General features: G+C 38.9%; 1 long non-coding RNA gene across 1 annotated transcript in view; it reads right to left on the bottom strand.

Moving 5' to 3' along the window:
* The window catches only part of LOC129058550 (uncharacterized), a 29,737-nt gene extending 16,110 nt beyond the window's left edge, over positions 1–13,627 (bottom strand). Inside the window, exons 1-2 of the long non-coding RNA XR_010139181.1 lie at positions 13,353–13,627; positions 3,603–3,714 (exon numbers count right to left, since the gene is read on the bottom strand). This is a non-coding gene — a long non-coding RNA (uncharacterized LOC129058550). The remainder of the gene's footprint in view (positions 1–3,602; positions 3,715–13,352) is intronic.
* Between the last annotated feature and the right edge of the window lie 3,787 nt (positions 13,628–17,414).

Here is a 17,414-nt window from a genome sequence, read left to right as displayed (position 1 = left end):
CCAGGCCCTCAGTTGATTGGCTGGTGCCTGCCCCCACTCAGCCCACTGTTTCAAATGCTAATCTTGTGAACACGTACTGGAAACACCCTTGCAGACATATGCAGAAATAATGTTTACCAGTTATCTGGGTATCCAGTAAAGTTGACATCTAAAAGTAATCCAGTCAAGTTGATACCTAAAATTAACCATCAAAGGTATCTAGACTGGTTGGTGAAAGAGAAATTTATTGACTATCAATCACAGCCTCAGGAACAGCTGTAAGTAATATGATAACCTGGTTCATTAACGCCCTTGTATTAAGTCTTTGCAGAGATTGTGGTGGCTACCACGCTGAAGGAGACAGTGTATTGTTTGAACTTAGAGGCAAAAGCATAGCTGAGCTGTTCAAGAGGTGGACTGTATCAAATACATCTCATGTACCATCTCAAAGCTTCTGATGTTCTTTTATCCTCACCTCTCATTTCAGCCAGTCCAAGACAACTGGTTCCACTCATGCTTCATCCAGTTTCCTGCAGGTTCTCCTGCATGTGACCATGTTGCACTTCTGGCTTCCATGGCATCCCTCTTTCTTTCTGCTTTAGATTTTTCTCATGTCATGGTATGAGATGCCCTTGGGAACCCATTTGGCATTCACATGGCATAGTCAAATCAACAATTGATCCATGAGAAATGGAAGCCAACAGATAAATGGTTCCCCCTTTATTCCTCTGGGGTAGATCAAACTTTTCTGAGAGTCCTGTGGGGTTAAGTATCCAGTCTCCCCCAGTAGTAACAACTTGATAATGCATCCTTGTATTTTGTCTTACTCATTCTCTGTGTTTATCTATCCAACACCCTCACAATAAGCTACTTGCACCTCAGTCTACTCTTGTGGAAATCCGAAACTAATTAAAATTAAAGCAGTTTGAGAAAACTATTATGGACAATTGACATTTTCTCAATTTTAGGTAAATTAAGAATAAAAAGCATCTTTAGAAATCTTTGACATTTTGTTTTAACTGTCAAATATAATATTATTAAAAACATCAAGGCTTCTATGCAAATACAATATTGAGATAAAGCCTCTTCCAACCAGATCATAATCCCTATAGAGGATCATAGAGATGCCACTGAATCAGAGATTCTGACATCTTGGGGAACAAGCACAGAATATGAGAAGGGGGCTAGAGAAAGGGTCTAGTCAGAAGTAGATTTACTGCAATTGGATGGTGGAGAAGTTTCCATTTTTAAAAGCACATCATAATTTTCCTTCTCTTTCTATTTGTCTCATGTTCTGACCATTGACGTTTCATTTAGGTACTGAAGAGAGGGACCCTTGTGTTTCCGCTAACATCTTTTCATCATGGCCTGAACTTCATTAAAGATTCATTAAAGATACTTTGCTAAAGATACTTCATTAAAATGTGCCACTTTTTGAGAATATGTATGTTTCAGTTATCCATTTGTGTGTAATGAACCGTCCTAAATACAGTGGCTTAATACAACATTTTTTGGCTCGTGGTTCTGCAATTAAGACAGGATACTGTGGGAATATCTTGTCTCTGCTCCACCCAGTATTAGCTCAAGTAGCTGAAAGGCTGGAACCTGGAATCATCAGAAGGCTTTTGGGTCTAGAGTTTAATGCTGGCTATCAGCTGCAGCTGTAGTAAGAACTGTTGGCCAGAGCACCTTCATGTGGCCTCTTTACATGGCGGGGGCTTTCTTAGAACATGGTGGCTGAGTTCCAAAGGTGAGCATTTTAAAAAAGAGAGAGTCAAGCAGAAGCCCTATTGCCTCTTCTGACATAGCCTCAGGAGTCCCATAACATCACTGTCATCTCATTCTATTCATTAGAAGCAAGTCACCAAGTTTGGCCCATATTCAAGAGAAGGAGAATTAGACTCCACATTTTCATTGGAGGTATGTCAAGGAATTTATGGCACCACCACAGTGTTTGGGGGTTTAACAGTTGCCTTGCTCCTTAACCAGCTATGGCACTATTTATCATGTGAATCACTTGTTCCATGATGCTTAAGCTTATTTCCTAGAGCAACACTGCCCAACAGAATTTTCTATGATGATGGAAATGTTCTATATCTGCTCTGACCAATACACAAGTGGCTATTGAGCACTTGCAATACGGCTAATGAGACTGAAGAACAGAATACAAATTTTATTTAATTCCAATTAATTCAAGTTTAAATAGATAGGCACATGTGCATAGTGGCTACTATACTGGGAAGCTCAATTGTAGAACAGCAAGGAAAGAGATAGAGTTAAATTCCAGAAGTGATGAAAACATTGGGCCAGCTTTCTAGTACAATGCTACAACATTCCAATTACAAGCAAAATGCTTCCAGGCCTGACTGCATTCAAAGGTTCAAATCAAGAAGATTTGGCATAGGATGTCCTAGAGAGAAGAAATTTCTTAATGTGTGAGTGTGGAAATGCAGAATAATTGCTGATGAGAAGTGTCAGGACAACTTCTCTGGTGGGCAAGATGCTGGAATTGTTTAGACATGCAGATCCTTGCTCAACAACCTATCTCTTCACACAGAGACTCTAGCCAACTGCTTTTGGCCTGAAGTATGAGGAATCTGCAAGGCTGGAACTCAGAGGATGATGACTTCTGAAACTCCTGTGTATGCCTGTCTTCCATGCTTGCTTCCCCAAGCCTCCTTATTTTCCTTACCTTTATTCTTCTTGTTCTTTAGTTTTGAAATTTGTGATTTTGAAGTGCATATTCACAATGTTGAAAATGCCTTGAATATCTCATTAAAATAATGAGCAATCATTATCTAAAAAAATTCTTGATCACCTATTAAGTGTAAGGCTCCATGATAGACAGGACAATAGTCTTCACTCTTGGAATGCTGTCATCTGATTGTAATTTTATAGAACAGTTAACATGTATGGAGATGTTAGCGTGTGCCAAATACCATGCTGTTATTTTGATGAATATGATCTTATTTGGTCCTTTTAAAACCCTATGACACAGATACTTTTTAAATTCAAATTTTACAGATGGGGAAACTGAGCCTCGATGAGGTAAAATAGCTTGCCCAAAGAAAAGCATCTATGATACAGTTGAGTAGAAATTTGAAGCTAGGCTGGGTGAGCTCCCAAGTCTATACTCATAACCACTCATCTCCAAAGTCCATACTCATAACCACTCATAACCATGTCTAAATGATTCCAGCAACCACTCTCCTGTGCTTACATCCCATTACATTGAATAGCATTTCCCACTTCTTTGGGGACTCATGTTTGACAAAGCCAGTTTATACATAGTTGGGAAGACCTAACAGAGTTTCTGAAGGACACTAAGACATTGGTATTTGGGGCATGCCAAAGAGTGAAGATGGCAAAATTTGCTTATCTGCTCCAAAGACATTATAATAGGTTTGAGGAAACAGTTATCAGGAGAGGCCGTGAGAAATTTTTCTTTTTAGCATTACCTATTGGAGGAAAGTATCTTAAGGAAAACAACAAGGCAACTGGGAAGGACTAAGTGGTAAATGAGAGGCTCTTTTGAGGGTCATAGCCTGTGTGAAATGTTGAATCCTGCCAACTTACTCTACCTGGGAAGGAATGTTACATCAGGTGTACATGTTTCAACTTACTTAGCTCATCGGAAAGCCTCGAGGAACTGCATTCAAATGCCAGCATCAGCCTCCATAAGACTGTGAACAGATCCGTATCACCACGAAATCCACTTTGAAGGAAGCTGATTAGCTATAGGGAGGGAAAAATATCTCCACTGAGGACACACAGAAAGATAAAGAATTTAATAGGATAATGATTTATCTAAAACTCAGTATAGGAGACAGACTAATTACTCCAGCCCTGGATTCAGAGATCTGGATTCAAATTCCAGCTTTGTTATTAACTAGCTCAGTAACTGTGGAAAATATAGTTCACCCTTCATATCTGCAGGTTCTGTATGTGTGGATTCCATCACTAGATCAAAAATATAAAAATATATTTTAAAAAACCCACAATTAAAAATTACAAATAAAAATACATTACAACAACTATTTGCATAGCATTTACATTATATTGTTATAATCTAGAGATGATTTAAACTATACAGGAGGATGTGCACATACTATGCCATTTTATATCAGGAACTTAACATCCACAGATTTAGGTATTGGTAGGAGGCCTGGTACCAATCTCCCCACAGATACCAAGGAATGACTGTACTTAATTTCTATCTTCCTCATTAGAAAAGTAGATGCAATTATAAGAACTGTCTCACAGGCCAGTTGTGAGGATTAAATAATTAATGTAAAATGCAGTGCCTGGCACATAGTAAGTGCTCAATAAATGGTAGCTTATCTTATTTTTAAAAGGTCAGTAGAGAACAGCATGGACTCTGGAACTCCCTTACCTGGGTTTGAGTCCCGGTTCTCTAACAGTTAATAGCAATCTGACCTTGGGCAGGTTTTATTTTTACCTCTCTATGCCTCAGTTACAAAATGAAGATAAAAATAATCCCTCACACCTTATACCTGTTAGGATGGCTACTACCAAAACAACAGAAAGTGATGTGTTGGCAAGGATTTGGAGAAACTGGAATCATTGTGCACTGTTGGTGGGAATGCAAAATAGTGCACCCTTTGTAGAAAACAGTTGTTAGTTCCTAAGAATGTTACACGTAGGATAACCATCTGATCCAATTCTACTTCTGACTATCTATTCAGTTAAAATCAGGGACTAAAGATATTTTTATACCTATGTTCATGGAAGCTTTATTCACAATAGTCAACAGGTGAAAGCAACTCAAATGTCCATTGATGGGCAAATGGATAAGTCAAATGTGGTATATATGTACAATGGAATATTATTCTGCCTTAAAAACAAAAAAAATCACATATGCCACAACTAGAATGAACTTTGAATATATTATGCTAAGTGAAATAAGCCAGTCAAAAGAGAAGACATATTGTGTGATTCCTTTATGTAAGTACTTAGAGTAGTCAAATTCATAGAGACAGAAAGTAGAATGGTGGTGGTCAGGGGATGAGAAGAGTGGGGAATGAGGGGTTATTTTTTAATGGGTACATAGCTTTAGTTTTGCAAGGTGACAAACTTCTGGAGATGGATGGTAATGATGGTCACACAACTATGTGGATGTACTTAATGCCAGTGAATTGTACTCTTAAATATGGGCAAGACAGTAAATTTCAAGTTGTCTTTATTTTACCATAGTGAAAAAAGAGTTAATTTGTATCAAGTGTTTAGAGTGTTGCCTGGCACTTAGTATAAGGCTTTGCTATGGTGATGATGATGATGATGATGGTGATGATGATTGTCCTTATCATTATTTATTAACAACTTTACTTGTGCACTAGCCCTTTGTAAGTCTGTATAAATTAATGCTCCTCACTTTCTGTCTCCATATGGTAAGGATGATAATAAGCCAAGAATTAAACAGAAGATTAGTACTTGGCATAACCTACCTACCTGCCAAATTCTTCACAATGCTGACTTTTTAGTGTCTGAAAGAAATGAATATTAATGATTTCCAATTTCTTTCTTTGACCTTCATGACTAACCTTATAGCATCCAAATAAAGTAGAGATGCAGGAAGATTAAACTGATTTCATTTTTTAAATAGCAATTCAAAAAATAAAGTGTCTTACTGTTGGTAGAATCTAGAAGAGACTTTGAAAAATAAATAAAGTATGTCATCCCATCATTAGTGGAAAGGTTAAGGAAAAACTCTGCAAACCACTAGGCTGTAAGAAATTGCTCACGTGCTAAAAGTAATAATGGTAATTTTCAAATAAGATGCCAAAATAGTTGAACTGTCAGCTTCTGGGAAATTGTATGTTCCCACTGACTGTAATTCCTAATGCTGAGGAGAAAAAGAAAATGAAGTGACAGCCTTGTTTGACTTTGCTAATTTCAAAGGTTGAGGCTTATCTTTTGGGTGTGTCTGAGAACCAGGGTCACTGTGACCCCAGCTACTGATTAAGGCAGGAGACTCTAGAATTTAACCCAAACACTTATAATTTGTGTTGACAGTATTGTTTGCATTTCCTTTATTCTTATATCTCCACAACAGCATCTGGCACATACATAGTAGGTGCTTGGTGCAAGCATGAAAAATGAATAAGTGTGGAAATAGTGACCCAAATGAATGCATGCATTGCACACTAATACTTTCTAGTGTTTCAGATTTATAAAGAATTTCCATGTAATTTCACTCGATTCTCATAATATCTTTGCTGATGCCTGAATTTCTTTAGCTCAGAAAACCTGCCCAGGACTTGCAACTTCAAATCATGAATGCTGTCTCTCCTGCTACTATCCTTGAACTTGGCACTGTGGAGAGGCATTTGACCTGCAATCATATTATATCCTGTTTCTCATATTTACTCTCAATCTCCTCTACTAGTCCGTAAGCCCAGTGAAGGCAGAGCTCCTGTCTAACTTATTCATTGACTACTAAATCCCTGGAGCTAAAAAGATTTTTTTTTTAAATGAATGAATTGGAGCCTTCCCACATTAGAAAATACAGGGTCATGCTTTAACGTGGCAGTCGTGTTCTTCACTGTCATCATGTTGGAATGGTTTGAACTTTGTTTACCTATTTGTTTTCCTAAGGAGCAAATTACTTTTCATATTATTTGTGCCTCATGGGCTCATTCAGCTCTGAATCCACATTCACGACTCAGGACGCTGGGGACTTTATTCTTTGACTGACTGAAAAACATACATGTGGGTACAAGAGCTCTATTTTGCCTGTATATGCAGAGGTACCAATTCTTACTTTACATCCTGCAAGACTCCTTTCATATAAATGGCAGCTAAGTCATTCATTCACACATCCATGATCAAATAGTGTTTGAGCATCCACTATGTCAGGCAACGTACCTGGAGGGCTGATCAGGGGATAAAGCAGATATGGTTCCTGCCCTAGAAGGATTTGAAATCTAGATGGGGAGATGGTGACAAACAGGTAAATGTGCAAGTGATCACACACAGGCTGGCTGTGAGGTGACCTTGTGATGTAGAGTTTTGTTTGCTTGTGTTTTACTTTGTATGGCACCTTGTGTAAGAAGGTGATACCCACAGGAAGCCTCAAGGTAAAAGACTTTGGTTAAACAAAACAGCTATTACCCCTAAGAAGTTTCAACCACAGGGCATTTTACTGCTTTGCTAATAGGTTTTGTTTTCCTGATTAGACTCCTACTAGATACTTGGTATCTAAACATAGGCGACTGAGGTGGGAGCAGAAGATGAGGTCTCAAAAGTCATCTGAGCTCTGAGTAGAATACACAATTAACAATATCGTTAAACCCATGTGTTGTAACACGGTTGATTTTATTCAACTTTTTAAGTGTTTTATTTTGTAATAATTCTTGATTTACTGAAAAGTTGCAAAGATAGTACAGAGAGCTCTGGTATACTCTTTAGCCAGTTTCCCCTAATGTTAACAGCTTACACTACTGAGGCACATTTGTGAAAACTAGGAAATTAACATTAGCGCCTTTCTATTAATTAAACTCCAGACTGTAATCAGTTGTCTCACTGATGACTTTTTCTGTTCCAGAAGTAAATATTGCATATAGTGTTATTCATTTGGGGGATAAAGAATTATAAATTAGAAAGAAGTGCTTAAAAAAACCTCCATCAGTACATATGATTACTTTTTAATTTTATTTTTAAAGAGACAGGCAGGGACGCAATCTGTTGCCTAGGCTGGAGTGCTGTGGCGCAATCACAGCTCACTGCAGCCTCAAACTTGGGCTCAACGACTCCTCCTGCCTCAGTCTCTTGAGTAGCTGGGACTACAGGTCTGTGCCACCATGCCTGGCTAATTTTTAAATTTTCTGTTGAGATGGGATCTCACCATCTTGCTCGGGCTGGTCTCAAACTTCTGGGCTCAAGACATCCTCCTGCTTTGGCCTCCCAAAGTGCTGGGGATTACAGGCGCAAACCACTGTGCTGGCCATGAGCACCATTTGAAATTACTTTGTTTCCGTATAAATGTGTGAAAGATAACTAAAGTATACTAACTAATTTAAAATTTGCTTAATGTTCATGAGAGCCTATGCAGGTCAAAATAATTTATGATATTTAACAGGGAAACTGACAAAGACAGAAAAATTAGTTAGAAAAATTAAAAGCACAAACTTTTTTTTTGGTAGTAATCACTAAAGAAGTTTAAGCACATGCCAATGTATAAGTAAAATATTGTAGCACAGAGTAGCATGTTTGCTTAGCAAAATATGCATTTGAAACACAAGAAATGCCCTATGGCAACTTTTTTTGAATGATAAATATTTATTTAAGAAACAAAAATTCATCTAACTGCTGCATGAGCTTTTCTTTTCTGTAAATTCTCTAACATTATTCTCAACTGGATTGCTTGCAGAAACATTTTGTACTTAATAGTCTGAGATTTTTCCCTAATTTTAGCCAATAATTCATTTTTATGGGCAAATCACAGCTCTCTAAAAGAGAAATGTTGATCGGCCTGAGATTTCTGAATGGTGTTTCTGAGTTATACAGTTATCCCTTGGTATCGGTGGGTACTGGTTCCAAGACTGCCCCCCATTGATACAAAAATCCATGGATGGTGAAGTCCCTAATATAAAATGGCGTAGTATTTACATATAACCTACTCACATCCTCCAATATACTTTAAATTGTCCCTAGATTGCTTATAACAGGGGTCTTGAATTCCTGGGCTGCAGACCTATATTGGTCCGTGGCCTGTAAGGAGGTGAATAGTGGACAAGTGAGAGCATTACCACTTGAGCTCCGCCTCTTGTCAGATCAGTGCCATTAGATTCTCATAAGAGTGGGAACCCTATTGTGAACTGCGCATGTGAGGGATCTAGGTTGTATGCTCCTTAAGAGAATCTAACTAATGCCTGATGATCTGAGGTTAAACAATTTCATCCCCAAACCATCTACCCCTCTCCCTGCTGTCCTGTAGAAAAATTGTCTCACACAAAACCAGTCCCTGGTGCCAAAATGGTTGGGGGCCACTGGCTTATAATACCTAATACAATGTAAATGCTATGTAAATAGTTATTATACTGTATTGTTTAGGGACTAATAACAGGAAAAAAGTCTATACTTGTTCAGTACATACACATCGTCCTTTTTTTCTGAATATTTTTGATTTGTAGATGGTTGAATCCATGGATCTGGAACCCACAGATATGGAGGGCTGACTTGGTTCAACTGTGCTAATCCTTTGGCTAGGTCACATCCCTGTACCTCAGCTACTTTATAATCTGAAAGCTGTACCTGCATGGAAAGGTGAGCTCCTCTAATCTTTTACACACACACACACACACACACACACACACACAGTGGCAATTGCTTTCAAACCAGACAGCAATTGGTTTCCATTTGGTGCTTGACCCTGAGGTTAGTAATGAAATTAACATGGAACATTTTGAACTATGACAAGAGATGCATTTGGAAATTGTAAAGGCGTTGGACATTATATGTTAATGTTTTCATTTTAGCTATAGAGGAGTCTGGGTGTACTTAATGTTTCTCAAAGTATATTTCTCAAGAATAAAGAACAGGGTTGTGTGTTGAGAATATGAATGTTGGAGTTAAGCAAAGTTTCAATTCTGACCTCTCCTACTTACTAATGGTGTGGCTATGAATCAAATTACTTAACCTTTCCAAACCTCAGTTTACCACTTTGCAAAATGAGAATAATAATCACCTCTTAAAGGTTGGTAGAATTATATAATATTTAAGCATGTAACACAGTGTCTGCAATGTAGTAAGCACTTTATAAATGTTAACTGCCATTATTACTATCATTATTAGCCTGTGGAGTATTAATAGGTCTTCCTAGGAAAAAAAAATGGGAAACAGTGGATTTCAAGAAGTTAGAAAAGGTTCTTCAGTGTGATATCTCATGGTAGTTTTCATTTAAAAGCTCTAACAGGAGGGTGTGTGGGGTTTCTAAAATTTATTTGATAAAGAGGCTCATTTTTCATAAACCACCCTTATTAGTTCTCTATTGCTCCTACAACAAATTACCTCAAACTTAGGGGCTCAAAACCACAAATGTGTTCTTTTATAGTTCTGGAGGCTAGAGGTCTGTAATGAGTCTTACCAGGCTACAATCAAGGTGTCGGCAGCACTGTGTTTCTTCAGAAGTTTGTAGGGGACAATCTTTTATTTCCTTGCCTTTTCCTACATTCATTATCTTGAAAGCCAGCAGGCAGTATCCCAAATCTCTCTCCCTCTCCTCCCTTTCTTTGTCACATCTCCTTCACTGACTATGACCCTCCAGCCTCTTTTTTATGAGGACCCTTGTAATTAGATTATCTCCCTCCCCTCATAATGTAAATAATCTCCCGATATCCCTAACCATAACTTAATGATATCAGCAAGGTCCCTTTTTTGCCATGTAAGGTGACATATTATAGGTTTTGAGGATTAGGACATGAACATCTTTGGGCAGGGGGCATTATTTTAGTCTACCACCTCACCTAAGAGATCTAGATTTTTGAGGAATCAACAAAAATCCTTGCCTGCATTTCTCAACATCTTTGTAGATTGGAGTGAAGCAGAGAGGGGAAATAAGAATATAATTGAGTAATATCACTTGAGTTAATAATAAATATGTCTTGTATATCAGTCACAGTACTAACAGGAAATAGATGACACACTCAAAGGGCTTAATAAAGTGACTTTTTTCAAAGGTGTTTTCCAAAAACAAAACAAGGCAAAAACAAACAAACAAACAAACAAACAAAAAAGGTGTTTTCCAGGGCTAGGGGAACGACAAGGAATAGTCCCAATGTTGCAATCTTGTTTCCATTCTATCTCCTGCCAGGGTTAAACATAGGTGAGACCCAACCCTAAAGCCAGAAGACAGGAGAGCCTGTGGATACTGACTAGTTGTTCTCAAACTTGGGCATTCATCAGAAACACCTGGAGGGCCTGCTGCACGATAGACTGCTGGAGCCTATCCCCAGAGTCTGATTCCGCAGCTCTGTGTGAGGACCCAATGATAATTTGCATTTCTAACAAGTTCTCAGGTGATTCTGATGCTGCAGTTTGGGGTAACACTTTGAGAACCACTGCAGTAGACTGAACAAGTCAGGCTCCAGGGGCACAGAACAGGGTGAGAAGGATGAAGAATGGGTTTAGAGGGGAAAACAGAAGATATCTGGCACAATAGACAATAAAACACAACAGATTGTGAAGTAAAAAGTGTTAATTACACGTGTGATGGGAGTTCAAGCATGGCTGAAAGCCAAGCAGACTGGAAGAGTCGAAGATTTCATGGAGGAGATGGAATTTAATCAGAGGGATTATAAAGGTTTCAAAAGGAGGTGAGAGGGGAGAGGGCATTTAGCGGGTAGGAAGTTCACAGAACAGGGTACATTGGCATGGTCTCTTTTAGGAGCTTTAATTGCTTAAGGATAGCAATCTTGCTCAATGAGAAAGTCAATTTTTAGGAACATTTAGAAAAACAGCTAATTGTATAAGAGCAGAGCAGAAAGGTGGATAATTTTGTCTGGGATTGATGAGGGTGAGAAAAGGGAGTCAGTACAAGTTCTTGAGTAAGGGAATGATAAGAAAGACCAGGATTACTAGATGGGAAAAGAGGACTGACTTGGTGACCCAATTAAGAAAGCTGTTAAGATAGTCGACCATAGTAAAAATAAAAAAGAAAAAGAAAACATCCCCAATCAATTTGGGGACAAGATAACAGGGTTTAGTTCAGGCTTTTCTGTTAACTAGCTGGGTGAGGTTGATCTGACTGTTGAACCACTCTGAAGGGAGCAGATGTATTTTATTATAAGAATGAGATGATTACCCGGAAAGCAAAAAGCAAATAGGAGACACATTTCAAATCCTACCCACATCCACACCTAGAAAACAGTGATGTCTGACAACCAGGGCATAAACCTTGTCAGTCTTTGGTAAGAACAAACTAATCCTTGCTGGTGCTGACTTGTTACTGATCAAGCAAGGATTATGGCTCACACTTTGGGTAGATTAGATTCATCACTGGGGTAGGGCACGGTGGCTTACATCTGTAATCCCAGCACTTTAGGAGCTTGAGACAGGCAGATCACGAGGTCAGGAGATCGAGACCATCCTGGCCAATACGGTGAAACTCCATGTCTACTAAAAATACAAATATTAGCTGGGCATGTTTGTGCGTGCCTATGATCCCAGCTTCTCAGAAAGCTGAGGCAGGAGATTCGCTTGAACCAGGGAGCTGCAGGTTGCAGTGAGCCGAGATTGCACCACTGCACTCCAGCCTGGAGACAGAGTGAGACTGTCTCAAAAAAACAGAAAAAAAACAGAAAAAAAAGAAATTCATCGTTAATTTAAACAAAAAAAAGGTAAAAAAGAAAAAAGTATTATACTACTGAGGTTAATTTACTTTGTTTTAAATGTTTTTATTTTATTTATTTATTTTTGTTTTTAAATGAATTCCTACTACAAATATGAACACTAAGCCTTGGAGACTTAGAGAATATGCCATAAATGCATAGTAGCTCTTGTTGAAGAAATTTATTCTCTTCAAAGTAATAGACATGAAACAGACATGAACCATCTGTCAGTAGATGATGTTGGAGGTTTTGTGTGTGTACTAAGCATGGTAACTACCTTGCTCTAAAGGACAAGAAAAGGAGAATTTTTTTAAAACAATTTTTATTTCTATTCAAATACATTTTTTCTCAGATTTATTTGCTTCTGCTCTCCTTGGAATGTTTTGGATACACAGAACTTAAGTTTAAGACAATCCAGTTAAATATAGTAAATCGTGTTTCTGATATATTTCAGAATAAAAAATAAACAAGAAAAGAAAAATCCGATTAGCATTGAAATGGTACTCTGTTCCCTGTAAAGTCAGGCAGTGCAGGTCAGCAGAGTGTGTCATGTTTACCTTCAATGAAGCGGTCACTAATAACTTATACCTGTCAAGTGTCTGCTATGTGCAAAGTAGGTATTTCCTGTTCATTTTGTCTTTTGATCTATAGTAACTATGTGAAGTAGTTACTATTATTTTGAGAACACAGATAAACGGAGACATTGATGCTTAGAGACTCTAAGTGTTTGCCCAAGGTCACATAGTTAATAGGTGTCAGTGTTGGTTTCAAATTCATGTCTGATTTATCTTAAAAACCCATGCTCTTTACCATGACACTATTCTCTTTCAGCCTCTCCTCCCTCCAACTCCACTCCACCACTTGCTGTCTTTTTTTTTTTTCTTTTTTCTCTGTTCGTTAAAATTTTTGGACTGGTGGTTTATATCTAATGCCTCTATTTTTCTTAGAGTATAAGCTATCCACTGCTTATAATAAATTACCCATAGACTTAGTGGATTAAAAAAACTCCAACATTTCGTATCTTACAATTTCTGTGGGTCAGAAATTCAGGAATGCCTTGCTGAGTGATTCTGACTCTGGTTTCTGTGTCAGCTGGGTCTGCAGTTATCTGAAGGCTTGACAGGCTGGGGGTCTTCTTCCAAGATGGCTTGCTCATTCAGCAGCTGCCAGCAGGGCTCAGTTGCTCACTGGCCATTGGCAGAAGGCCTCAGTTCTTTACCGTGTGAGCTCTTCTATAGGGCTTCTTGAGTGTCCTTATGACGTAGCAGCTGGCTTCTCCCATGTGAGTGATCTGAGACAGCAAGATGGAAGGCAGAGTGCCTTTTATGACCTAGCCCTGGAAGTTGTGCTCCATTGTCCTGCAATATCCTCTTGGTTACATAGGCCAACCCTGTTCCGCATGGGAGGAAACTCTGCGAGGGTGTGCATACCAGGTGAGAGTGCTGGGAGCCTGGTTAAACACCACCCACTGGGAAGCTGCTGGACGCACCTTGCCATTCATTCCCTTCTTTTTTCTTTCTTTTTCTTTGTCTTTCTTCTGTTTTTTTTATTTTTATTTTTTGAGACAGAATCTCCCTCTGTCATTCAGGCTGGAGTGCAGTAGCACAATCACAGCTCACTGAAACCTCTGCCTCCCAGGCTCAAGTGGTCCTTCCACCTCAGCCTCATGGGTAGCTGGGACTACAAGCGTGTGCCACCACTCCTGGCTAATTTTTGTATTTTATATAGAGATGGGTTTTGCCAGGTTGCCCAGGCTGATCTCAAACTCCTAAGCTCAAGTGATCCACCCACCTTGGCCTCCCAAAGTGCTGGGATTACAGGCATGAGCCACTACACCTCGCCATTAATTCTTAATAATGTAGCTTTTCATCTTTCTGCCCGAGTTTTCAGAGACTTCCTCTCAACAAACTTAATAATTTCCTTCTTACTGATCTTACTTCGAAGTTTCTTTGCTGGATTTAACAATTTCTTATCACCTCCTACTTCTTGTCTTGGTTTTTCACTCATATCTAATGCTTAGCACAGTTCTGGGTGCATATGATGGCCACCTGAATGGACATTTATTAAATGAATGAATCCTTGACTTTATCTCAGTTTCCTCCCCTGCTGCTCTTCTCTAGTTCTTCTCCACCAAGGCCCAGTTGCAGGTTGGCCCTATTAAGCCAACCAATGTGTTTTATTTGGCTCACATAGAGTTTTAAGGTTATGAGTCAACATTTGAAAGTTAGGAGGTTTCACACAAAACTAAGAGTTCCTGCTTTTCTTGAGAGATTAGAAGATCTGGCATGGAAACAGTTGCTAGAACGAAGGAAAGGGACCCCTTTTAGAGATGACAGGTGCCCTTTTGTTCCTCATGGTCCCTGGCATTCTTACTTTTCTCTCCTTGACAATGAGGCTCCTTTAGCTTTTCATTTCTTACTATGTTTACAATATTGTTGTTCTTAGAGTGTAGAAATCATCCTAAAACACATGTCTCTATCAAAGTGGGGAAAATGAAAGATAAACCAGGTGTTCATGTGATTTTTCTCACACCCATCTGACTGAAGCAAGAGAGTTAGCGATCTGTGTTCTGTACCCCCAAGCTGTAGAAAATGACCCTATCATGTAATTTGCCCAGTAGGCCTCCTACCTCCTTACCTTTGATCTCTTTTCTTTCTTATCACTCCAGGTTTGAAATGGAGAATGAGGTCAGTGCTCCACTGCAGGAGAGATTAACTTTTCTATTTCTATGGGGGTGGAGAGAAAGCACTATAGAATGCATAGTCTTCTGATAAAAACACACTTCACTCATGCACACACTTTATTTTGTTTTGTTTGAGAAATCCATTTGTCCAGCCAGGTGCGGTGTCTCACACCTGTAATCTCAGCACTTTGGGAGGCCAAGACAGGTGGATCACCTGTGGTCAGGAGTTTGAGACCAGTCTGGGCAACATGGTGAAAGCCTGTTTCTACTAAAAATACAAAAATTATCCAGGCATGGCGGTGGGTGGGCGCCTGTAATCCCAGCTAGTTGGGAGGCTGAAGCACAAGAATTGCTTGAACCCGGGAGGCAGAGGTTGCAGTGAGCTAAGGCTGCGCCACTGCACTCCATCCTGGGCAACAAAGTGAGACTCTGTCTCAGAAAAAAAAAAAAAAAAAAAAAAAAAAAGAAAAGAAAAGAAGAAAAGAAAAGAAAAGAAAAGAAATCTATTTGTCCAAGGTTTCATTTCCACTGTCGGAGACAGTTCTTGAATTTCTTCTCATCTTCCTGTTGAACACATTCTTCTATGTCTAGATCAGAGCTCATGTTTCTATGTGTGTATGTGTGGATCAAGGAAGAAGGGGAAGATGAGAGTACAGTATTCAATGAGTAAAGCTGCAGGTAACTGAGGGATGTTCATCTCCCCAAAGGAAAAGTGAATCCTGGGTTAGATGGAAGGAGCAGATTATTCCCACAGAGGCAAGTGATGAATGAAAAGGGAGACAAACTAGTTACAGCTGTGCAAGTGTTTGTTGGCAGGTCAACAGGAAAGTGGATGGAAATGCTGAAGATTTTCAATATTTAGTGTATTCGTTAGAAATTACTTTTTGCTTTTGATAACAGAGACTCAACAATATTAGCCCAAACCAATTAGGGATGAATTTTCCCTCATTTAAAAGAAAATTGGTGATAGTAGCTCAGGGCTACTTTAGAGGCTCCATAGAATCACTGTGGATCCAGCTTCCCACTATCTTTTTTGCTCTGCCAGCCTCAATGCATGGCTTCCATCCTTAGGTCCTGAGATGGCCACTAGAGTTCTAACCCTCAGCTTGCCGAGCAGGAGGGAAGAGAAGAGCAAGGGCAAGGGTCTCTCCCAGAAGCCCTCTGCCCAAAGCTTCTGCACACATCTCATTGGCCATCCCTATGTATAAGGGAGGGTAGAAAAGTAATTTTTTTTCAGCTGAACACATTGCTCAGGGTTTTTATACTAAAGACCAGAGGATAAATAAATATAACATGCTCTGCCAAATCTATTTAAGGGAAGATAAGAAAAGTAATGGTCATTTTCTGGCCATTTAGTAAGAGCTAGCACTGTGCTATAAGTCATCAAAACAACCACATGAAATAAGGTTGTTGCAGATAAGGAAACTGAGGCTCAGAGAAGTTAAGTAACTTGACTGAGGTCACATATTTAGTAAATAGGCCAGCATTTCCAAAAGCTGCTGAGTCATCCTTGGAAATTTAAAGGAGGTAAGATATCCTTTCTTGATAAGCGTCTTTGGTTTCTCATCTCTCCTAGCATGGTAGAATTCCTGCAGACCAACATGAACTCCTACCATAAACTCTCCTACTCTTTACCATTAAGCTTTAAAGCCACAATAAAACAGTAGTTAAAAGCCTTTGGAAAATTTAGGCAAGTGATAAATCATCTTTGAATTTTCACCATTCCTAGACATTTAACTTAATATTTATTGAGGCTCTACAATGTACAAGGTATTTTTATTTTTGAAGCTGTGTTCCTGTATATGTACCTTGCTTGCACAAATCAATATTCTTTGCTCTGTGTTTATGCATTTTGTCATTTCAGGATGAGAAGTTGTACTATTCTCGTCAAACCAAGTATAAATTTTGTCTTATACACTTACTCTTTGTAAATTGTCTACTGTAAAAATAAAAGCATAGTTTTGTTGTTTTAATATGCTAGTTCATTCTAATTTGTAAGATTAAACTCAGCAATTTATGAGTGAGATTTTCAAAGAAAGCATATTACTCACAAAAGCTCATGATGGGAAATTTGGAAATTCAGCCATACTAAGCTTAGTGTCATGGGCTTTGTGTTCTGTGGGAGAACAAAGGAGGAGATTTCCTCAAACCCAGGAACAAAACAAGTTGCACCTTGGAGATTGAACCGTGGATCAAATGTTCAAAGCCTTAATCACATAAGTCATTGCCATTTCCACCAAACTCCTAGTGCTGAGTTAAAAAGATCTGTTACTGCTAACTCATCCAGGTTATTCTTAGTCTCTTTCAGAAACAAAATTCAAAGCTTACTGTGTTACTGAGGAGTTTGAATATCAGTGTGCAGAATATACAGTTGGCCCTCCATATCTGTGGGTTTTGTACCCATG

This window comes from Pongo abelii, chromosome 2 (assembly GCF_028885655.2).
Source record: "Pongo abelii isolate AG06213 chromosome 2, NHGRI_mPonAbe1-v2.0_pri, whole genome shotgun sequence".
Classification (NCBI taxonomy): domain Eukaryota; kingdom Metazoa; phylum Chordata; class Mammalia; order Primates; family Hominidae; genus Pongo; species Pongo abelii.
This window is presented reverse-complemented; position numbering and strand designations above follow the sequence as displayed.